This window comes from Lagenorhynchus albirostris, chromosome 11 (assembly GCF_949774975.1).
Source record: "Lagenorhynchus albirostris chromosome 11, mLagAlb1.1, whole genome shotgun sequence".
NCBI lineage: Eukaryota > Metazoa > Chordata > Mammalia > Artiodactyla > Delphinidae > Lagenorhynchus > Lagenorhynchus albirostris.
Window position 1 is genome coordinate 73,677,326 of NC_083105.1, and position 20,438 is coordinate 73,697,763.

Below are 20,438 nucleotides of genomic sequence, written 5' to 3' on the forward strand. Positions count from 1 at the left end.
AATTTCCCAAATACCTGTTAATATGTAGTTCTCCAATTCCAATCTTGCCACGTCCTGTACCAGTGACACAGCACATAGGAGTTTTATTTCTCTTTCTTTCTCTGGGTTGTTGAGAACCCAACGAAAGAACAATGGAATGGCATCAAAGAGATCAGGGTTCTTGACTCAGATTTGCCATCAAATAATAGTGTCCTCTTGGGAAAATTATAGTTATTCTAGGCCCCTTTCCTTTTCTTGACTTTGACAGAGCTGCACTAGATGACCCCAAGTAACACTGCACTCTTTGCAGTAGTAGCTTAGACGTTATTGGTTTTCTGAAACAAATGAAGACAGTGACACAGGAAGCTGTGCAACATCTCTGTAACTATGTTTTCTTAGAGTTGCCTCCATTTTACAGATGATAAGATGGCTGAGCACAGAAGTAGGTGTTTTGACCAGAGGTTCCAGAGTAGATGGAACTGAACCACAAGTTTCCTTCATTCCTGAAGCTCACTTAGCCAAAACATAGGCTTCTGAATATTGAGCTGTAAAGCATATTATCAGTATGCTTTAAAAGAAGCGGTTCTTCTAGGATTTCTAATTAATAGCAGGCGGTTTTGAAATTCTTAGAAGATCATCTAATTTTGTGAGATTTACAGCTCTATTTTCCTGTCAAGCAAGTTGTGTTAGTGCCAGACAATCATCTGAGCTTCTGGATGCTTCTCTGAACCTCTTGAATTTTTCTTCTTGCTATCTGAAATTCATGCCAGATAAGCCTTTTTGTAGAGAGCATGTACAGACTTGTCTATTTTCATATAAGAAAGCGATGCAGTGAGCCAGGTCGGGGGTTAAGCCCTCATTCTCAGAGTGGTGTTGAGCTCCTGGTGAGATATTATCATCATTTCCTCAGAATAGAAAAGCAGTTATCTGAAGTTTTTAATGCCATTAACTATTTATACATTTATGTATAATACATATATTTATTGTACCTACGAGGTGTGCTCTCTTTGGGAAGTACAAAGCTATTTGAGACGTAAGTTGTTCGTTTTTTTGTTTTCCCACAAATACTGTGACCCTTTGAGCAGGAAGGTCTATGGTTTACTAACATCTAGAACAAGCAGCTAACACGGTGTCTAAGATGTAGTCAATAAATATGAAATAGGTAAATGAACACATTTTTAAGGAAGGGCCAGGACATGAACAAATAGAAAATTTTCATTTTCAGTCACAAAGCCACAACAGACATAAAAATGGTACAGACAACAAGTGCTACGGTCATTCAAAGAAGGCATAGAATTGCTACAACAAGGATCTCCTCTATGGCACAGGGAACTGTACTCAATATTTTGTAATAACTTATAAGGGAAAAGAATCTGAAAACGGAATCACTGTGCTGTACACCTGAAACAGACACGACATTGTAAATCAACTATATTTCAATTAAAAAACAAACAATCAGACAACAGCAACAACAAAAAACCAAAGAGGTCATAGAAGTTCTTATGAGATTCCAGAAGAGAAGAGAAGAGAAGCCAAATGAGGACGGGAGAGGAGGCTTTTGAATTAGTTCAGACGAGAAGTCACAGAGGAACTAGTCTTTGATCTGAACTTGAGATTAAGATTAAGATGAATTAATCTGAATTAATTAAGCTTGCAACACAGGGATATTACAGATGAAGGTAATCACATAAACTTACTATACTGAAACTTGCAGAGGTTATGCGTGTTGTTCAAGATCCCAAAGCAAGTGCATTGTGGAATCAGAATTTTAAGTGAGGCCTAATGAACTAAAAACAAAGAAACACAGAAACAAGCCCTTCCTGTGACACCACGTTGCCTTTGAAGTCATTTTTTTTGGTGGGTTGGCAGAAACTGGTTCCAGTGTTTCTTGCAGGAATGACTGACCATAGGACTGGGCGTCATAGCTTCCTGCCAGGCGGCCGAAGGTCGCAGGCAGGTGGGTCACTGGGACACACGCGGAGGGGCTCCTGCCCGGCTGCCTGGCCGCTCAGTGCCCCTGCCCCAGAGCGGGGGTGGGGGCCTCAAAGCAGCCTTGTCTGAGTCCCCTGCCACTAGAGAGAGTATTGGCCCAACACTTGTAGAAAACGGGGACCTTGCTGGCAGTTCAGTGCAGGGACACAAATAAATCTTTGCCAACTTTCTGCTGAAGCTCACGAGGGTTCACTCCTAAGCCTCTTACAAGGTCAGCCGAGGCTGCGAGAGATGAGTCAGGGCTCGCCCTCCCACGGGGAGATCGCTGGTTAAAGCGCTCACGAGGGAGTGAACCGCGTGTCCGCACCGACACGCATGGGTAAACCTCGCCGATGCCTTCTGTCCGGGGTATGAAGCCCTCTCCTGCCTCTTCCAGGCTCTCTAGAAAGCATGTGCGGAGCCTCCCACCCCACCCTCGGACTCCGCGGGCCACAGCTGGAGGGACCAGCCAAGGAACCGTGGCAGGAAGAGGCCAGAGGTCAGCGGGCCTCGGCCGGAGCCCGTCAGTCGGTCCCCATTCACACACCGCCAGACGATCCTCTTGATCTGGGCAGTAGCTGCCAACCGACCGCTGAGGTGAGCCCGGTGCGCGCTTGGCTACCTGGCATGGCTGGGAACCCCAGGATCTCCTGGCAGAGGTGGGCATTCTCCTGGGCCGGGTCCACGGGCATCTGCGTGTGCAGGGCCTGAACCACCTTGGCCAGGACGATCTGGCACAGGTTGAAGAGGCCTGGGGGGCGGGAGGAAGGAGACGGGGGGCTGGCACCGTGTCCAGGCCGCGCTTTCCAGCCGGGCAGACCGGAAGCCCCCTTCCCTTCCCTCGGTCCGGCCGCATCTGGGTTGGCCTCCCGGGACTTGATGAGCTTGTCCAGCAGCTCCTGAGGGACGGTGCTGCCCGTGCCCCACCAAGACTGGCAGCAGCGCCAGGGCCTCCCAGGGCACGGCGCCCCCGGCCCCAGAGCCTTCCCTCTGGTTCTCGTCACCGACTGTCACCAGACTTGCATGCAGCGTTCTTTTCTTTTCTCTTGTCTTCTTTACGTCCCTCAGCCACGCAATGCGGTGAAGCCCTGACGCTCGCTGCCACGTCGATACACCCTGAGAACACGATGCTCAGCGAGAGAAGTCATACACAGAAGGACACACAGGGCGTGACCCCACTGAGGAGAAACATCCAGAGCAGGTAGATCCACAGAGTCAGCGAGTGGGTTCCTGGTTGTCAGGGGCTGGCGAGGGGACGGAGTGATAGCTAAGGGCGTGAGGGACATTTTCGGGGTGACGGAAATGGTCCAAAGCAGTAGTGACGTCTGTACAGCTCAGTAAACTGTCCCCACACGCCCCGGTGCAGCCTGTGAGAGCATCGCTCTCAGGATGAAGGGCTGACCACAGGAAGACTGAACAAGCAGTGGCTCCTGGGCCCAGACACTCAGCTGGCGCCCCCCACGTGTGGAAGTCACTGGGACTTGCTGAGCCTCCACGGAGACTGGCAGCAGCCCCCGAGCTCACAGGGCACTGCGCCCCCAGCCCCAGAGCCTTCCCTCTGGTTCTCGTCACCGGCTGTCAGCAGACTTGCAGGCAACGTTCCTTTCTTTTCTTTTGTCTTTTTTCAAGGCAACTTTTGAGTACACGTATTTAACATGCAGGGAACCAGCCCTGACTCCTTGATCTGGGTCTTCCAGCCTCTAGAGCCTGGAGGGCTTCCATTTCCGTTATTTACACGCCCAGTGCCTGGGGTTTGATGATGGAAGCTGACACCGAGGGCGTCACCACGTGCGGGGTGATGTCAGTGAAAGAATCCCATGGCGAGGGCCTGCCTGAGGACCACGCATGCCCAGGCCCTCCCCGCCTCCTGCCTGCAGCCCTGCGCCTGGGAGCGGAGCTGGTGCATCGCGTGCCCGACATCGTGGAAGTTGGTCTCCCGCTCATCATGCTGCAGCAGGGAGGGCAGGTTGGGTGTAGGCTTGGTGAAGTTGGCCACCATGGCCGCGATGGCGATCTGACAGCTCCCATCGTGCTGTAGGCAGCCCGGCTGCAGGCCGAAGCAGGCCGCATGCGCGGACTTCCCCACCCTGCGGAGGGACGTGGATGGGGCCCCGCTTCCACAGAGGAGCCCCGGCCCACGGCCGACAGGTTCCCCCACGCACGCACCGAGGATAGAGATCAGGTAGAACTTGCCGATGGATGACCTTACCCGAGGCCGCGTCCCAGACCGTTTAGAGCCTCACATCTTCGTGACACATGTTGGTGCCCTCCTCCAGGTCGAAGGTCAGCCCCAGCAGCTCCTGGGAGATGCCCAGCGGCCCGCGTGTGAGCGCCTGCATGAGGAAGGACTCATTGAGCAGGTACTGGTCCACGTGGTAGCGCATCTCCTCCCCCTGGTTCATGTAGTAGCGTAGGTCCCAGGCGTTGATGGGGCCGTCAAAGTGCAGGCCCCGCCTCTGGCACTCGGCCTTCTTTAGCTCCAGGATCACGGCCGCTCCTGCTCCCCGAGGGGCTTCAGCTTCTGGGCCAGCTCACCTGCGGGCGGAGGGGAGAGGCTCGGCTACGTCCCTGGGGCGGCCCCCGAGCCACCCCCGACCCCGCACCTCTCGAGGCAGAATGAAGGGTCTGGGAAGGTGACCCCCAAGTGCTGACACAGTGGGGTCTCAGGCAGCACCACGTCCGGTCAAGGTCCGCCTGACCCCGTCCCCACTGGGACTCAGGGGGAGGCGGTGTTACCTAGGACAGTGGCCACCACCTGGCTGGTCTTGTCCATGTTCATCTCCAGCACGGAGTCGGCATGCGTGCGGAACCCCAGCAGGCGGGACTTCAGGGCCTGCAGCCTCACCAGCTCCCTGAGGATCACGCAGTTCTCCTGGAACCCAGAGACGGAAGGTGCTGGGGACCGAGGGCCCCGCCCTCCCCGCGGGCCCTGGGCCAGGTCTCTGCAGGCGGGCAGGGCTCCCAGGCCACTGGCGGGCACAGCCAATCCCCCTCCCTCCTCCTCCTGGCCCGGATTTCTAGACACTTTGGTGCTGTCCTAACACGTGGTCTTTATTAACACAGGTCCTTTTGGAGCCGGAAACGGCATGAACGTGATGGGCTCTAAGGCCAAGGGCAGGAAGAAATGTGGCCAGGCTCTCCAGGAGCCACCAAGGGGCCTCCCCGGGCTCAAGAAGACAAACACGGCTGCCGTGCAGACAGTAGCTCAACCCCACGGCGCCCACACACCCAGCCCCTGGACGGTGAGACACCTGTTGCTGCAGGTGGCCCGTGGCTCACTGATGAGGCCCGGCCCCAGGCGTACGCCACCTTCTCTGGGGCCACCTCTCCGGTCTGCAGTGGGGTTCTCCTGGGAGCCCCCAGTCACCACAGGACCAGCGTGGCCTGTCTGTAGCCCAAGAAGGTGGGGACACAAGACTGTCCCCCGTGCCCCCCGCATCACCCGCGAGGCCGAGCGAGCACCAGTGGTGTCTGCGGGGAAGATGAAGGGCTCACGCACAGCCCCCATCCACAGAAGCACAGACTGCAGCCACATGCGCTATGGAACAAACACAAGTGTCCATGCAGGACCCGATGTCTGAACGTCAGGGCCATGCCCGGGCCACAGTGAGAAGGTGCATCCCCCATGCAAGCCACAGAGAGGGGATGGGGGGGGCCATCTGCGATTCTGAGCTCATCGGGCATCACCCCAGAGGGAGAGGGAGAGAGGTAGACAGAAGTACAGAGGGAGAGAAAGAGAGAGGGAGGGAGAGACGTCTCTCCCTTCCCTGAGGGTTCTCTAGTGCAGCCAAGGCTGAGAACCACTGCATTTTGGGAGATGGGTCCTCGTGGAAGAGTTAAATAGTAGCTCATGGCATTATCGACACATATTAAAAAGGCCCCAAATCTTGGGGAGTCAGGGAGGGGAGTGTCGGCTGCCTCGTAAACGAGGAGAGATTGGGCATCAGAGGAGGTGCCTGTGCAGCCTGTGCCCAGGGCCCCGCAGACTTCATCTCCCAGCGGCGGTCCTGGGCTGGAAGTCAGCGGGGAGGTCAGGCTGTCCAAGCATCAACGTTGACTTCAGGGCTGATCTAAAAGGCGCCTGGTGTTTGTTGAAGCAGAAAAAAGAGAAAGCAGTAGGGAGAGGATGGGAGTGGGAGGGGGAGGGAGCCTGCCTCCTCAGCACTTCTACAGCTCTCCCTCTCTCTCTCTCCCCGTTTCTCCTTCTCTCCCTCTACCTCGCTGCCTCTCACTCTCCCTCTCCCTCCATCTCTCCCTCTGCCTCTCTCCCTCCCTCTCTCCCTCTCCCTCTTTCCCTGTCCCTCTCTCTCTCTCTCTCTCTCTCCCTCTCTCCCTCTCTCCCTCCCCCTCTCCCTCTCCCTCTTTCTCTCTCCCTTTCCCCCCTCCCTCTCTCCCCTCCTCTCTCCCTGTCCCTGTTTCCCTGTTCCACACGCTCTAGCTCTACCTCCTTTCCTCTCCCTCTCCCTCCACCTCCTTCACTCTCTGGAGAGGGAAGGAGGTGGAGGGAGAGGGAGAGAGAGATGGAGAGGGAGGGGGGAGAGGGGGAGAGAGATGGAGAGGGAGGGGGAGAGGGAGAGAGAGGGTGGAGAGGGAGAGACTGATAGAGGGAGGGAGCGAAAGACGTTTCTCCCTCCTTCCCTCCCTCGCTCCCTCCCTCTCTCCCTCTCCCTCCCTCCTTCTCCTCCCTCTCCCTCTCGCTCCAACTCTCCCTCTCCCTCCGTCTCTCCATCTCCCTCACTCCCTTCCAGAGAGGCAGAGGTAAGGCAGAGGGAGAGAGGGGGAGGGAGAGGGAGAGGGAGAGAGAAAGGGAGAGAGGGAGAGGGAGGGAGAGTGAGAGTGAGAGAGAAAGGGAGAGAGGGAGAGAGGGAGAGGGAAAGAGGTCTCTTCCTCCCTCCCTCTCTCCTCCTTCTCTCCCTCTCTCCCTCTCCCTCTCTCTCTCCCTGTCCCTGTTTCCCTGTTCCAGTCTCCCTCTCCCTCTCTCTCTCTCCCTTGTCTCTGCCTCTCCCTCCATCTCTCCCTCTCTGAGAGGGAGTGAGGGCGAGGGAGAGATGGAGGGAGAGGGAGTGACAGAGGGAGGGAGAGGGAGAGAGGAAGGGAAAGGGTGAGGGAAGGAGAGGGAGAGACAGAGGAGAGAGGGAGGGGGAGGGAAGAAGAGACCATTTTCCCTCTCCCGCTCTCCCTCTCTCTCTCCCTCTCTTATCTCTCTCTCCCTCTGTCCCTCTCTCTCTTCCTCTCTCCTTCTCCCTCCATCTCTCCCTCTCCCTCTCTCCCTCTCCCTTATCTCTGCCTCTCCCTCCATCTCTCCCTATCTGGGAAGGAGTGAGGGAGATGGAGACATGGAGGGAGAGGGAGAGTTGGTGGGAGAGGGAGAGGGAGGAGAAGGAGAGAGGGAGGGAGAGAGGTGTAGAGGGAGAGAGGGAGAGACGTCTTCGCTCCCTCCCTCTATCCCTCTCTCCCTTTCCCCCCTCTCTCTCCCTCTCCCCCCCCCTCCTGCTCTCTCTCCCTCTCCCTCCACCTCCTTCCCTCTCTGGAGAGGGAAGGAGGTGGAGGGAGAGGGAGAGGGAAAGAGGGAGAGGGAAAGCGGAACAGGGAAACAGGGACAGGGAGAGACGGAGGGAGAGGGAGATAAGGAGGACAGAGGGAGGGGGGGAGGAAGAGACCTCTTTCCCTCTCCCTCTTCCCCCCCCTCCTCTCCATATCTCTCTCCCTCTCTTCCTCTCCCTTCCTCTCCCTCTCCCTCCATCTCTCCCTCTCCCTCTCTCCCTTGTCTCTGCCTTTCCATCTCTCCCTCTCTGGGAGGGAGTGAGGGAGATGGAGAGACGGAGGCAGCGGGAGAGTTGGAGGGAGAGGGAGAGGGAGGAGAAGGAGGGAGGGAGAGAGAGGGAGGGAGAGGGAGAGAGGGAGGAGAGGGGGATAGAGGGAGGGAGGGAGGGAGGGAGGGAGGGAGAGATGTCTTTCGCTCCCTCCCTCTATCCCTCTCTCCCTCTCCCCCCTCTCTCTCCCTCTCCCCCCTCCCTCTCCTGCTCTCTCTCCCTCTCCCTCCACCTCCTTCCCTCTCCAGAGAGGGAAGGAGGTGGAGGGAGAGGGAGAGGGAAAGAGGTAGAGGGAGAGCGTGCGGAACAGGGAAACAGGGACAGGGAGAGAGGAAGGGAGAGAGGGAGAGGGAAGAGGGATGGGGGAGGGGGGAGGCGGGAGAGAGACGGGGAGAGGGAGGAGGTAGAGGGAGGAGGAGGGGAGAGGGAGAGGGATGGGGGAGAGCGAGGGGGAGACGGAGGTGGAGAGGGAGTTGGGAGAGGGACGGGGAGAGGGAGGAGGGAGAGAGGGAAAGAGAGAGACGCAGAGGAAAGAGGGAGAGGGAAGAGGGAGAGGAAGGGAGAGAGGGAGAGGGAGAGGGAGGGTGAGAGGGTCGAGAGGAAGCAGGGAGAAAGGAGAGAAAGAACACACCATCTACATTTCTGTCAAATGACACCGGGGATCCTTACACAACCAGGAGAAAATAACACAGCGAGGCTCTTTCTCAGCTGGAACTGGAACTGCAGATGGGGCCAAACACCACCAGGGTGGCCACTCATGTCCAGCTGCCGCCCCAGCCCCCTGAGTCTGGTCACCAGGGCTCTGAGTGTTTGCTCCTGGGACCTGGGGTTCACCCTGTCACCCTGGAGGTCGGGCCTAGACAGCAGGGCCCCGGGCTGGACACGTAGCGGGAAAAGCATCCCCACAGGACAGCTTGTGCGAGCCGATTCAGCTGCGAGATTCTAGAGGCCCGGGATCACCCTGTGGCCCATGAAACCCAGGAGCCAGGAGGGTCTTGCATCGGGATTCCTGTCCGTTGGACTGTAACGTTTATGTAAGGAATCTTGGAAACAGTGGTAACAAGACTGAATTCGAACGAGCTTTAGGATATTATGGACCACTCCGAAGTGTGTGGGTTGCTAAAAACCCTCCCGGCTTCGCTCTTGTTGAAAATGAAGATCCCCGAGATGCAGCGGATGCTGTCTGAGAACTAGACGGGAGAACGCTGTGTGGCTGCCGAGTAAGAGTGGACCTGTCGAATGGGGAAAGGAGAAGTCGAAATCGTGGCCGCCTCCTTCTTGGGGTCGTCGCCCTCGAGATGATTATCGGAGGAGGAGTCCTCCCCCTCACCACAGATCTCCAAGACGGAGAAGCTTCTCCCGCAGCCGGAGCAGGTCCCTTTAGTAGATATAGGAGAAGAGAGAGATCACTGTCCCAGGAGAGAAATCACAAGCCGTCCCAATCTTTCTCTAGGTCTCCTAGCCGATCCAGGTCAAATGAAAGGAAATAGCAGACCACTTTGCAAGAGGAGTGGTGCACAGGAAATAACTTCATTTGACAGGAGTATGTACAGAAAATTCAAGTTTCGTTTGAGACTTCCGAAGCTTGTTGCACTTTTTAAATGTTTTAGCTGTTCACATTTGTTGTCTCTTGGGACAGTGACACATAAAGGTGTCATTCTCTATGGTTTGGAATGGGTCATATGAGGCATGTAATATGAAGAATTGTTTCTTTACAATGTTCTCGTAAGCAAAATTGAATTTGCTTTGAAATTTTGATCTTGCCTAGACTGATAATAAAACTCTAACTCCTGCCCACCTAAAGTGTGATGTTTATTATGATGGAAACAACACTGGCAAACATTGAAAAGACTTTCTGTAGCTGGGATATGGTATGCAGCTGTAGTTAAGCAAGCAGTCTTTAAAACGTGTTGTGAACACAAGCCAGCAGGTAGAAATGAAAGCCGCACCCTTACCCTAGGTTAGAGGTTTAAGAATTCCACTAGTCTTCACACTGGACAAGAGGTTGTCCAGTGAGTTTAGAATCTAAGAATTTTCAAGGAAGTTAGTTTACCTTTGAGTTAGGTCATAAGTCCCCTCTGTGATTGCTGTACATGAATACATAGCTCTTTGTAATGTTTTTAGGAAGTTGAGATTATCAAGGTACCAGTGTCCTGCCAGATTAAGAGTATATTGTAGAGCTGAACTTTGAGTTACTGTGCAATATTTTTTTTCATGCTGTCATTTGTAATATGTTTTGTGAGAATCCTTGGGATTAAAGTTTTGGTTCCAAAAGGAACAAAGGAAAAAAAAAAAGGATCCACCTGTCAATGCAGCAGACACTGGTTCGAGCCCTGGTCCGGGAAGATCCCATGTGCCGCAGATCAACTAAGCCGTGGGCCACAACTATTGAGCCTGCACTCTAGATCCTGGGAGCCACAACTACTGAGCCCCCATGCCACAACTACAGAAGCCCACACATCTAGAGCCCGTGCTCTGAAACAAAAGAAGCCACTGTAATGAGAAGCATGTGCCCGCAACAAAGAGGAGCCCCTGCTCGCCGCAACTAGAGAAAGCCCGTGTGCAGCAACGAAGACCCAACGCAGCAAAAAAAAAAAAAAAAAAAAGACGATACTGGCCAGGTGATCAAGGGTAAAATTGTTTGTCACAAGACCCGTTGATGGTGTGTATCCTTGATGTGTGTATCCTTGATGGTGTGTATCCTTGATGATTGACCTGAGGAGAATGACATTTTTATCTGTGTCTGGATCTTCCACCTGAAACCCCGTAACTCCAGCCCAACCATAAGGAAAACATCAGAAAACCAACAGACAAAACAAATTGAGGGACAAAATACCTGACCAGTCCTCCTCAAAACTTTCAAGGTATCAAAACCCAGGGACGTCTGAGAAATGTCACAGCCCAGAGGAGACTGGGACAGAAAAAGGATGTTAGGGGAAAGCTAGGGAAATTCTAATAAAGTGTGGACTTTAGTTAATAATAACGTATCCATCTCGGTTCCTTAGTTGGATAAGCATGTCGTACTAACGTACTAAAGTACTAACGTGTTGGAAATAGGGGTACTGGGTCGGGGGGTCCACAGCACTCTGTACACTCTGTACAGATCTTTGCAACTTCTTTGTAACACTAAGCTATTCTAAAATTAAGCAACTACTAAACAGAGATAAGAATGTTATTTCCCTGATTTGAACATGCCTGAGTTTGTTTTCATGGTCACATTTGTGCTATCTGGATGTGTCTTGGAATCAGTAGCAAAGGAGAGTTGCCAGCCCCTGGGAAGATGTGGCTGGTTTGCAGGTGGCTTGCTCTGGAGCTGAAGACCACGGTGGGAAGTCTGCAGCCTCGGGCTGCAGTTAGAACCATGGGAGGGGATGGGCCAGCTCAGTTAGGGATGGAACCTATAAATAAAACTCTTTTTCTTTTCCATTATGGCTTATCACAGGATATTGAATATAGTTCCCTGTGCTAGACAGTAGGGCCTTGTAGCTTATCCATCCTATATTTAATAGTTTGCGTCTGCTAACCCCAAACTCCCAATCCAACCGTCCCTCACTCTTTCTCCCCCTTGGCGACCACAAGTCTGTTCTCTATGTCTGTGAGTCTGTTTTTGTTTCGTAGACAAGTTCATTTGTGTCGTATTTTAGATTTCACATATAAGAGAGATCATATATTTGTCTTTCTCTTCTTACTTCACTTAGTATGATAATCTCTAGGTCCATCCACGACGTTGCTGCAAATAGCATTATTTCATTCTTTTTATGGCTGAAGATATTCCATTGTATATACGTACCACATCTTTATCCATTCATCCATCAGTGGACATTTAGGTAGCTTCCACATCTTGCCTATTATAAATAGTGATGCAATGAACATTGGGGTGCATGTATCTTTTCTTTCTTTCTTTTTCTTTCTTTCTTTTTCTTTCTTTCTTTCTTTCTTTCTTTCTTTCTCTCTTTCTTTCTTTATTTTTTTGTCACACAGCATGTGGGATCTTAGTTCCCTGGCCAGAGATGGAACCCATGCTCCCTGCACTGGAAGCAGAGTCTTAACCACTAGACCACCAGGGAAATCCCAGGGGTGTATGTATATTTTTGAATTAGAGTTTTCTCCAGATCTATGCCCAGGAGTGGAATTGCGGGACCCTATGGCAGCTGTATCTGTTCTCTGCATGTCTCACGTCAACCACCTGCACTCCAATCCTTGCTCTCAATGTCGTCTTCGGGGAACCCAACCTGCGACAGGGACCTTGACAAGAAGAAATGGCTCAGGGAAAAGCTACCTGCACAGGGAGGAGATAGAGGCCATCGACCCTGGGGTGCGGCGGGGAGAGTGGGCACAGAGATTTGTCATCTCATCCCTGATACTCAGCCCTCCTGGCTGCCCCACTCTAGGTCACCTCGGGATACAGAGGTGACCCGGTTAGAGTCCCTGACTGTGCAGGAATCTAGGGGCACCAGTGGGTCTGAATAATATTAGTGCAGGGTCTCCCCCATGGCACTGGGGTTATTTGGGGCGGGTCATTCTCTGCTGGGGGCCCCTCCTGGGCACTGTGTGGGGTTCAGCAGCATCCCTGTCCCCACCCATTTGATTCCAGGGGCCCCTCCCCCCCAGTTGTGACAACCACAGATTTTCCCCAGACATCACCGAAGAACTGGGTGAGGCGGAAGCAGGATGGCCCTGGGTGAGGACAGCTGTGTTGAAGCAACCAGCCTGGCTTAGGGCAAGGTCTGCCCCAATCCCGTCAGAGCCTGCGTTTAGAACTGCCCCTTCCCTCTCCCACCTCCCATGCCCTGCAGTGGTCTCCGAGACATCATCCCCATGTAATAAATCACACCACCTCAGTTTACTGTCCCCAGCACCTAGAAGAGTGTCTGCTATGTAGTAGATGCTTCATAAATACTTGCTGAATAAAGGAGTTGAATAAAGGGATGAGTGGATGAATGAATGAAGGTTACCATGGAAGGAGGGGGGAGATTCCCTTTCTGGCTCTCGGGGGTTGGGATATCAAGTGAAAGATCCATCCTAAATAGGCTGGCCAGCCTTCTGGGGTTCCCCGGAAATGAGGGTTTCCCCACAGTTCCAGTGCTCAAACCTGAGCGGTCCTGGGCAAACTGGGGGCGGGTGTTGGTCACCCTGTGTAAACACAGTAACAATTCCAACTGCAATAGCAATGGCCAAGGACCTCTATGGTCTTATTGACCAGGCACAGTTCTTTACCTGGCGAGGAAGGGTGGGCCGGGATTGGAATTCCGGTGATCCAGGGTGGGTGGGTGAGGGCACACCCCGGGCTTGTGTAGGGGAGTCCAGGAAGGTTCTGGAGGAAGTGACAGTGACACAGGAGGGAGGGAGGAGTCTAAGGAAGAACATCCCACACGACAAGGTGTGCCAATGGCCCTGGGCCCAAGGTCACACCTGACCAGGGCTTGCTTTTTTTCTTTTTTTCTAATTTACTTTTTCCCACATGGATATGCAATTGTCCTAATGCCATTTATTGAAAACTCCTTAATTTCCCCACTTTCTGTCATATCAAGTTCTCATCTATCTGTTTCTGGACCTTTATTCTCTACCATAGAGCTATACGTCCCATCCTTGCACCACTAGGGCTGTTTCATCACTATAACTTTATTTTTTATTCATTTATTTCTTTGGCCGTGCTGGGCAGCATGTGGGATCTTATTTCCCTGACCAGGGATCGAACCCGCACCCCTTGCAGTGGAAGCTCGGAGTCTTAATCGCTGGACCTCCGGGGAAGTCCCCAGGGCTTGCTTTGACATCCATCGAATGGTGGCAGGTGGGCACGGGGAGCAGCTGTCTGTGAGCCATCCTGTGTAGAAATGCAGGGTGGAGGGCAGGACAGCTGGAGCGGGAGGGTAAGAGGCGGAGGAGGGAGGGAGGGATGGCGGCCGGGCGAGAGACAGACAGACAGTTTCCGGAGACAATAGTTCTGGCCGTGTCCTAGGGCATGAAAGCTGAAAATAGCTCCTAGTGCCGGGAGCCTTGGAGCTGGAGCCTGGGAGCCAGGGTGACTGGCTCTCCTCCCTGGTGTGTGTGTGCGGGGGGCGGGCCTCTGGACTTCTCAGGCTGGGAATGGCGTGCACGGAGCAGGGACGAAGCAGGGACCCTTCTCTCTGGGACCTCGCGGGCCATCCGTAGCTCACAAAGCTGAGCCACTCCTGGCCCTACGAGTGGGGGGCTTATCCTCCCTGTCCCCTGGATCACACCCCCTCACACACAACTTCCCCGTGTGTGCTCCCAGCAACCAAGAGAATCTGTTTTTAAAAGATTTGGGGAAGGGGGGTAAACATACAAACAAGAGCAGAATGGATACTTTTTAGAATGGGAATGGCTCTGTGTAACCCCATCCCCAGGGTAACCAGAGTCCTGACCTCTAACACCCTTGACGAGTCAGCCTTGGTATGGGCTTGCAGACCCACGGAAGCTTCCTCATCCCCTCCTTCAGACCCCGTCTCTCCCTTGGCGTCTTTGTGAGAGGCACCGGGGGAAGTGGGACTGCTAGGCTGTACTGCTGCTAGAACTCCACCTGGGCTCCACCAGGCTCCAGCCCCCCGCCCTGTGCACCTCTCTGACCCTGAGGCACCTCAACTGGTAGGAGCGGCATCACCTTCCCTCCCGGGACCTGTGACACTTAAGGGAGACACAGAAAGGACAAGCGTTTGGCTCCCTGGCTGGCAAAGAGCAGGTGCTCAATTGTCATAAGTGTCCGTATCAGTGAGGGTTCTCCAGACAAACAGAATCCATAGGGGGTGTGTGTATATACACACACACGTACATATGTACACGCATACAAAAATATACAGCTGTGTATATATACAGTACGCATACAGACATATACACATATAGTATATACAATACGCAAATACATGTATACACACATATATATAATGCATAGTTTGTATATATACAGTATGTATACACACATATACACATAATATATACAACAGACATACATGTACACTATACATACACACATATGAAATGCACAGTTTGTATATATACAGTATGTACACATACGTATAACATATGCAACATACACACCTAGGTACGTCTATATCATACATATATACACACATACAAAGATATTTAGGTGTGTATATATACAGTATACATACATACACATATAATATATGCAATACATACACGTACATACATATAGACACACATATACACCTACATATAAAAGCATGTAGAATAAAAATATATATGTACTGCATATATAAATTCGTCGTATATATACATACACATAACATATGATACATATATACAATGTATACACACACATACACACCTATTTGTAAATACGTGCATGTACCTACACATATAAATACATACGCAAGTGTGTATATATATATATAGCATATACATACATACATATAATACCTATACAACATATACACATACAGGTATACAGCATATATACACACCGATATATAAATATACATACATACATACGGTGTACATACACTGTACATATACACACCCATATATCAATATATGGGTGTGTATATATACAGCATGTTCACCTTTATAATATGTATACTATATATATATATACACATACATACATGTATACAATACATACACACAAATATATAGGCTTGTATGTACACTGTATATAACACTTACACATATACTACAAACGCATGCACATATAAACATGTGTATACATATATATGTGTATACACACATATACAAATTAATAGGCTTGTATATATTCAATATTTTTACATATATAGTTTCGTTTTAAGGAGTTGACTCATGTGACCGTGAGGCAGGCAAGTCAGGGCAGGACTCTGGGCTGGAGACACAGGGAAGAGCTGATGTCCCAAGTCCATTGGAGGAACACTTCCCTCTTTCTAGGGAACCTCATTTTTCTCTCCAGTCCTTCAACTGATGGACGAGGCCCACCCACGCCGCGGCATTGACAATCTCCTTTACGCAAAGTGGACCCATTTCAGTGTTAATCTCTTCTGAAAAATACCTTCCTGGCCACATCTGGAATAATGTTTGTGGTTGCCGGGGCCCCACGCAGTGGGCACATGAGATTAACCATCCCCGTGGCGATGATGACACTTTATTTTCTCCCTTGACCATTGTCACTACTATTCCAATTAAAATGGCAGTGCTATGAGGGCAGGGCATTTCCTTTTTTGCCAGTACTGAGCGTCCGCAGTCTGGTGCCTAGCATAGGCTAAATACACGGCATTTTTGGGAACAGAAGCCGGGATTCCAGCTGTCATATTTAATAGGAATTATAGTCTTATTATTGGGGGCGGGGGGGGGAGTTGTGTCACACGTCGAGATCGGGAGTCGAACCCGCCACCGCTTGCCCTGAGAGGTTTTCCCGGGTCCCCACTTCGAGCCGGTGGGTGTGGCCAGGGGCAGCCGATGACGTACGGACGTGCGTGCGGACGTGCGTGCGGACGTGCGTGCGTGCGTGGTAGCGTGCGTGCGTGAGAGCGTGCGAGTCCATGAGGCGGGCCGCGCGCGCCGGGAGTGTTTCAGTCCGGACCCCGGCTCATTGTGCTCGCCTCACGCCGGCCCGAGTTCGCAGCAGCGCTGGGGGCCCCGGGCCTGTGAGCACAAAGAGGGAGCCGGGGACCGGACGGGAGCGCGGAGGCGGCAGCTGAGGCCCAGGCCAGGCCCCTCCTCTCAGCCTCCCGCCTGCCCGTCTGCCCCACCCCCGCCGGCGGCGTCGCGCCCCTCCCCCAACCGCCAGACTAGCGCGGTGCGGGGGCCGCGCGCGAAGACATGAGGGAGAAGCTGGAGCTGAGGCTGGAGTCGCTCTTGGGGACCGAGCCCGCTGTCTACCCGTGGCCACTGCCGGTCTACGTAAGTGCCGCCCGTCCCCTCCTCCCGGACCCCCGCCCCTCTTCCCCCACGGCGCACGTTGAGCCCACCGACAGACGGAGCGACTCGAGTCGCCAGACCCTCTTTGGAGCCCCCCTTCCCGCCCCGCTGTGTTTCTTCCGCGGTAGTTTCCAGCCCCCGCGCGCAGGGTGGGCAGAGGGGAGCCGGCGCCGGCCGGGGGGCACAGACGCGGCCGCGGGGACCCCGCACTTCCGAGGAGCGCCTGAGCCGGTCTGCGGTTGGCTCTGCAGGGCTGGGGACCCCGGTGCCCCCGGGCCTGGACTGCCGGCGGGCTTGCCCTTCTGTACTTTAGGATCTGACATGTAGGGTTTCTTTTTCCTGGTGGTTTATTCTTAGCGCTGTCAACGTGCTTAGTTTTTTTTTTTTTTTTTTTCAGGTCACTCTTTCCTCCCTCTCCAGTTTTTTTGTGTTTCTGTTTTGTTTTAGTTAGGCATTTTGTCCCTCTGATCTTGAGTGGGTGGGCTGGCAGGACACTTGGAGAGGAGGCGTTCTGTCCCCTGACCTTGAGTGGCCTTTGGAAAATGACAGGCCAGACGGAAATGTACACAGGCGTCCGGTGATTCCAGAAATGCAGGGTGTCCGGCTAGGTGGGCGCCCGGCCTCTCGTCCCCCGTGGCGGCGTGGTGCGCGTGTTCCTTGTCTCAGGGTTTACGCTTGGGCCCCGCAGCCCACCTTCCGGAGGGAAAGCGCAGCGGGCGCCTTGGGCCGGCGCCTTTGGGGCGCCCTTTCGTGCGCTCGGCTTGCGGGGGACCGGCCTCCAGGCGACCCGGCGGGGAAGCCCGCGCGACCCGGCCTTCGCGCGGGCTCCGTGTGTGTCAGTGTGTGGAAAGTGTGTCGCGGCCGGGGTCGGGGTCGGGACGCTGGGACCGCCTGGGAGCCGATGTTGACTCCCGGGCCCCGGTTCTCCGCAGTTATCTGAGGTCCGAGGGTTTCCAGCCCGCCACCGCGCACTGGCGCTTTCTATTTTTTGCCCTTCCTGTGCCCGGAGGCGCGGCTGAGCCTGGGCTCTGGCTTTTCCGGTTGGGTAACTCCGGGTGGCCCTGGTGGGCGGCCTGAGCAGTGGGCAGGGCGGGGAGACATCCCAGGGGAGAGAAACTGAAAGTGGGGAGAACCTTCAGAAGTCCAGCTGATGCACTTGCCTCGCCTCCCCGCCCCTCTTACTGCACTTGTCATGCACGGGTTGGCTGGCCGGCGCATTTTTCAAAAGGTAATCATTTGTTTATCCTTAGTAGCCGTGAAGCATAGTTCTGTGCACTTGTAGTGCACAGCTGTAGGAGTTTTGACAGATGATCGCCGTCAGGCGGCAGAGCAATCCTGTCATGCCATTTGCTGCCCTTTGGCGCCAGCGCGCCTCTAGCTTCTTGGCCTCTAATCTCCTCTCTGTCCCTAAGGTTTTGGCTTTTCCAGAAAGCCAGACAAAGGGAACAACAGCATGTACCTTTTTGATTCTGGCTGCTTTAGCTCAGCAAAACCTATGCGAGATTCATCCCGCGTTTGTTTTTTGTTGTTGTTGTTTTAAACATTGATTTAGTTAGTTATTTACTTGGCTGTGCCGGGTCTTAGTTGCAGCACATGGGATCTTCATTGGCGCGTGCAGTATGTTTTCGTTGCAGCGTGCGGGATCTAGTTCCCTGAGCAGGGATGGACCCCAGGCCCCCTGCATTGGGAGCACAAAGTCTTAGCCACTGGACCACCAGGGAAGTCCGTCATCCCTGTTGTTGCGGGTATGAGAAGCCACTCCTTTTTCTGGCTGTGTTGTATTCCATGTTCCGTTTGTCCATTCGCCTGCGGGTGGCAGGACTTGTGGGATGTTTCCAGTTTTGAGGGGGTCAGGAATAAAGCTGCTGTAAACATCCCAGGGCAGGTTTCCATGTGAACTTGGGTTTTTACCTCACTTGAGAAAATGCTCAGGAGTGGGACTGGGATCTGTGCTAAGTGTATGTTTAACAACCCTTCTGCATCTTAGAAATTGGTATTTTTGAGTATTGGAAGAGTTTAGAAATGCACTGTGACCCAGCACCCAGGCACTTGAAACGAAGTTGAAAGTTCATCTGGAGATGGTCACGTTGTCCCCGTCTCTGTCTTTTATTCGAGGCAGAGCAAGGCCACAGATTTGTAACCCTTGTAAGGAAGGCTTTGTGTGTACAGGCCCTGGCAGGACCTGGCTTTCTAGTGGTGGGCGGTGCTGAAGTGGAGAGAGCGTCTTTCCCTTGCTGGCCGGACCTCGCTTGGCAGGGTGCGGGGTGTGCTGCCTGCCTGGCCGGGCGCTCTTTCTGCCGGTCAGCAGCCGTTCCTGGTGTGTCTGTCCTACTACCAGGCAGGTGGTCAGGGGCCCTAGTGAAGTGCTCAGCGAGCCGCAGCCTTCCCAAAGCTTTGCGGGTAATGTCTGCTACCCTCCCATTTCCCTGCTGAGGAATTTTGCTTTCTCTTGGGAAGTGAGGGGGCATTACTTTATAAGAATTCATACTTTGTGATGACTCGATGCTGAATACGTTAAGAAAATGGGCTCCTTCCAGAAACTTAACTTCTTAGAAGGTCAGATTACTCGTGTGACCGCACGTTTGAAATGAGTGAGCTTGTTTGTTCATTGATTCATTCATTCTGCAAGCACCTCCTGGATATTTAGAGTGAGTGTTCCAGGGGGCGCGGAGGACAGTAGACAGTATTTTTTTTTTGATTTTTGAATTTAATTTATTTTTTTATACACCACATTCTTATTAGTCATCAGTTTTATACACATCAGTGTATACATGTCAATCCGACTCGCCCAGTTCAGCACACCACCATCCCCACCCCACCCCACCCCTGTGGCTTTCCCCACTTGGTGTCCATACGTTTGTTCTCTACATCTGTGTCTCAACTTCTGCCCTGCAAACCGGTTCATCTGTACCATTTTTCTAAGTTCCACATACATGCGTTAACGTATGATATTTGTTTTTCTCTTTCTGACTTACTTCACTCTGTATGACAGTCTCTAGATGCATCCACGTCTCAACAAATGACTCAATTTCGTTCCTTTTTATGGCTGAGTAATATTCCATTGTGTATATGTACCACCACTTCTTTTTCTATTCGTCTGTCGATGGGCATTTAGGTTGCTTCCATGACCTGGCTATTGTAAATAGTGCTGCAGTGAACATTGGGGTGCGTGTGTCTTTTTGAATTATGGTTTTCTCTGGGTATATGCCCAGTAGTGGGATTGCTGGATCATATGGTAATTCTATTTTTGGTTTTTTAAAGAACCTCCATACTGTTCTTCATAGTGGCTGTATCAGTTTACATTCCCACCAGCAGTGCAAGAGGGTTCCTTTTCTCCACACCCTCACCAGCATTTGTTGTTTGTAGATTTTCTGATGATGCCCCTTCTAACTGGTGTGAGGTGATAACTCATTGTAGTTTTGATTTGCATTTCTCTAATAATTGGTGACGTTGAGCAGATTTTCACGTGCTTCTTGGCCATCTGTATGTCTTCTTTAGAGAAATGGTTATTTAGGTCTTCTGCCCATTTTGGATTGGGTTGTTTGTTTCTTTTGTATTGAGTTGCGTGATGTGTTTATATATTTTGGAGATTAATCCTTTGTCCGTTGATTCGTTTGCAAATATTTTCTCCCATTCTGTGGGTGACAGTATTCTTATTCTCAAAACTTATGAACTAAGGACGGTAGGTGATCTATAAACACAGAAGTTCAGCTGAGGTGTAGTGCCCCGTATATGGGATCAGCTGAGGTCCCAGAGAGTGGGGCTGCCAGATTTGCCCTGGGGGAGGTATGCGTGGCTTCTCTGAGG

At 52.5% G+C, this 20,438-nt stretch overlaps 2 pseudogenes; one reads left to right on the forward strand and one right to left on the reverse strand.

Moving 5' to 3' along the window:
• Positions 1-2,489: 2,489 nt before the first annotated feature.
• Positions 2,490-5,038, reverse strand: LOC132529993 (thimet oligopeptidase-like; annotated as a pseudogene).
• Positions 5,039-8,737: 3,699 nt separating this feature from the next.
• On the forward strand, positions 8,738-9,566 carry LOC132529994 (serine/arginine-rich splicing factor 3-like; annotated as a pseudogene).
• The last annotated feature ends 10,872 nt before the right edge of the window (positions 9,567-20,438 follow it).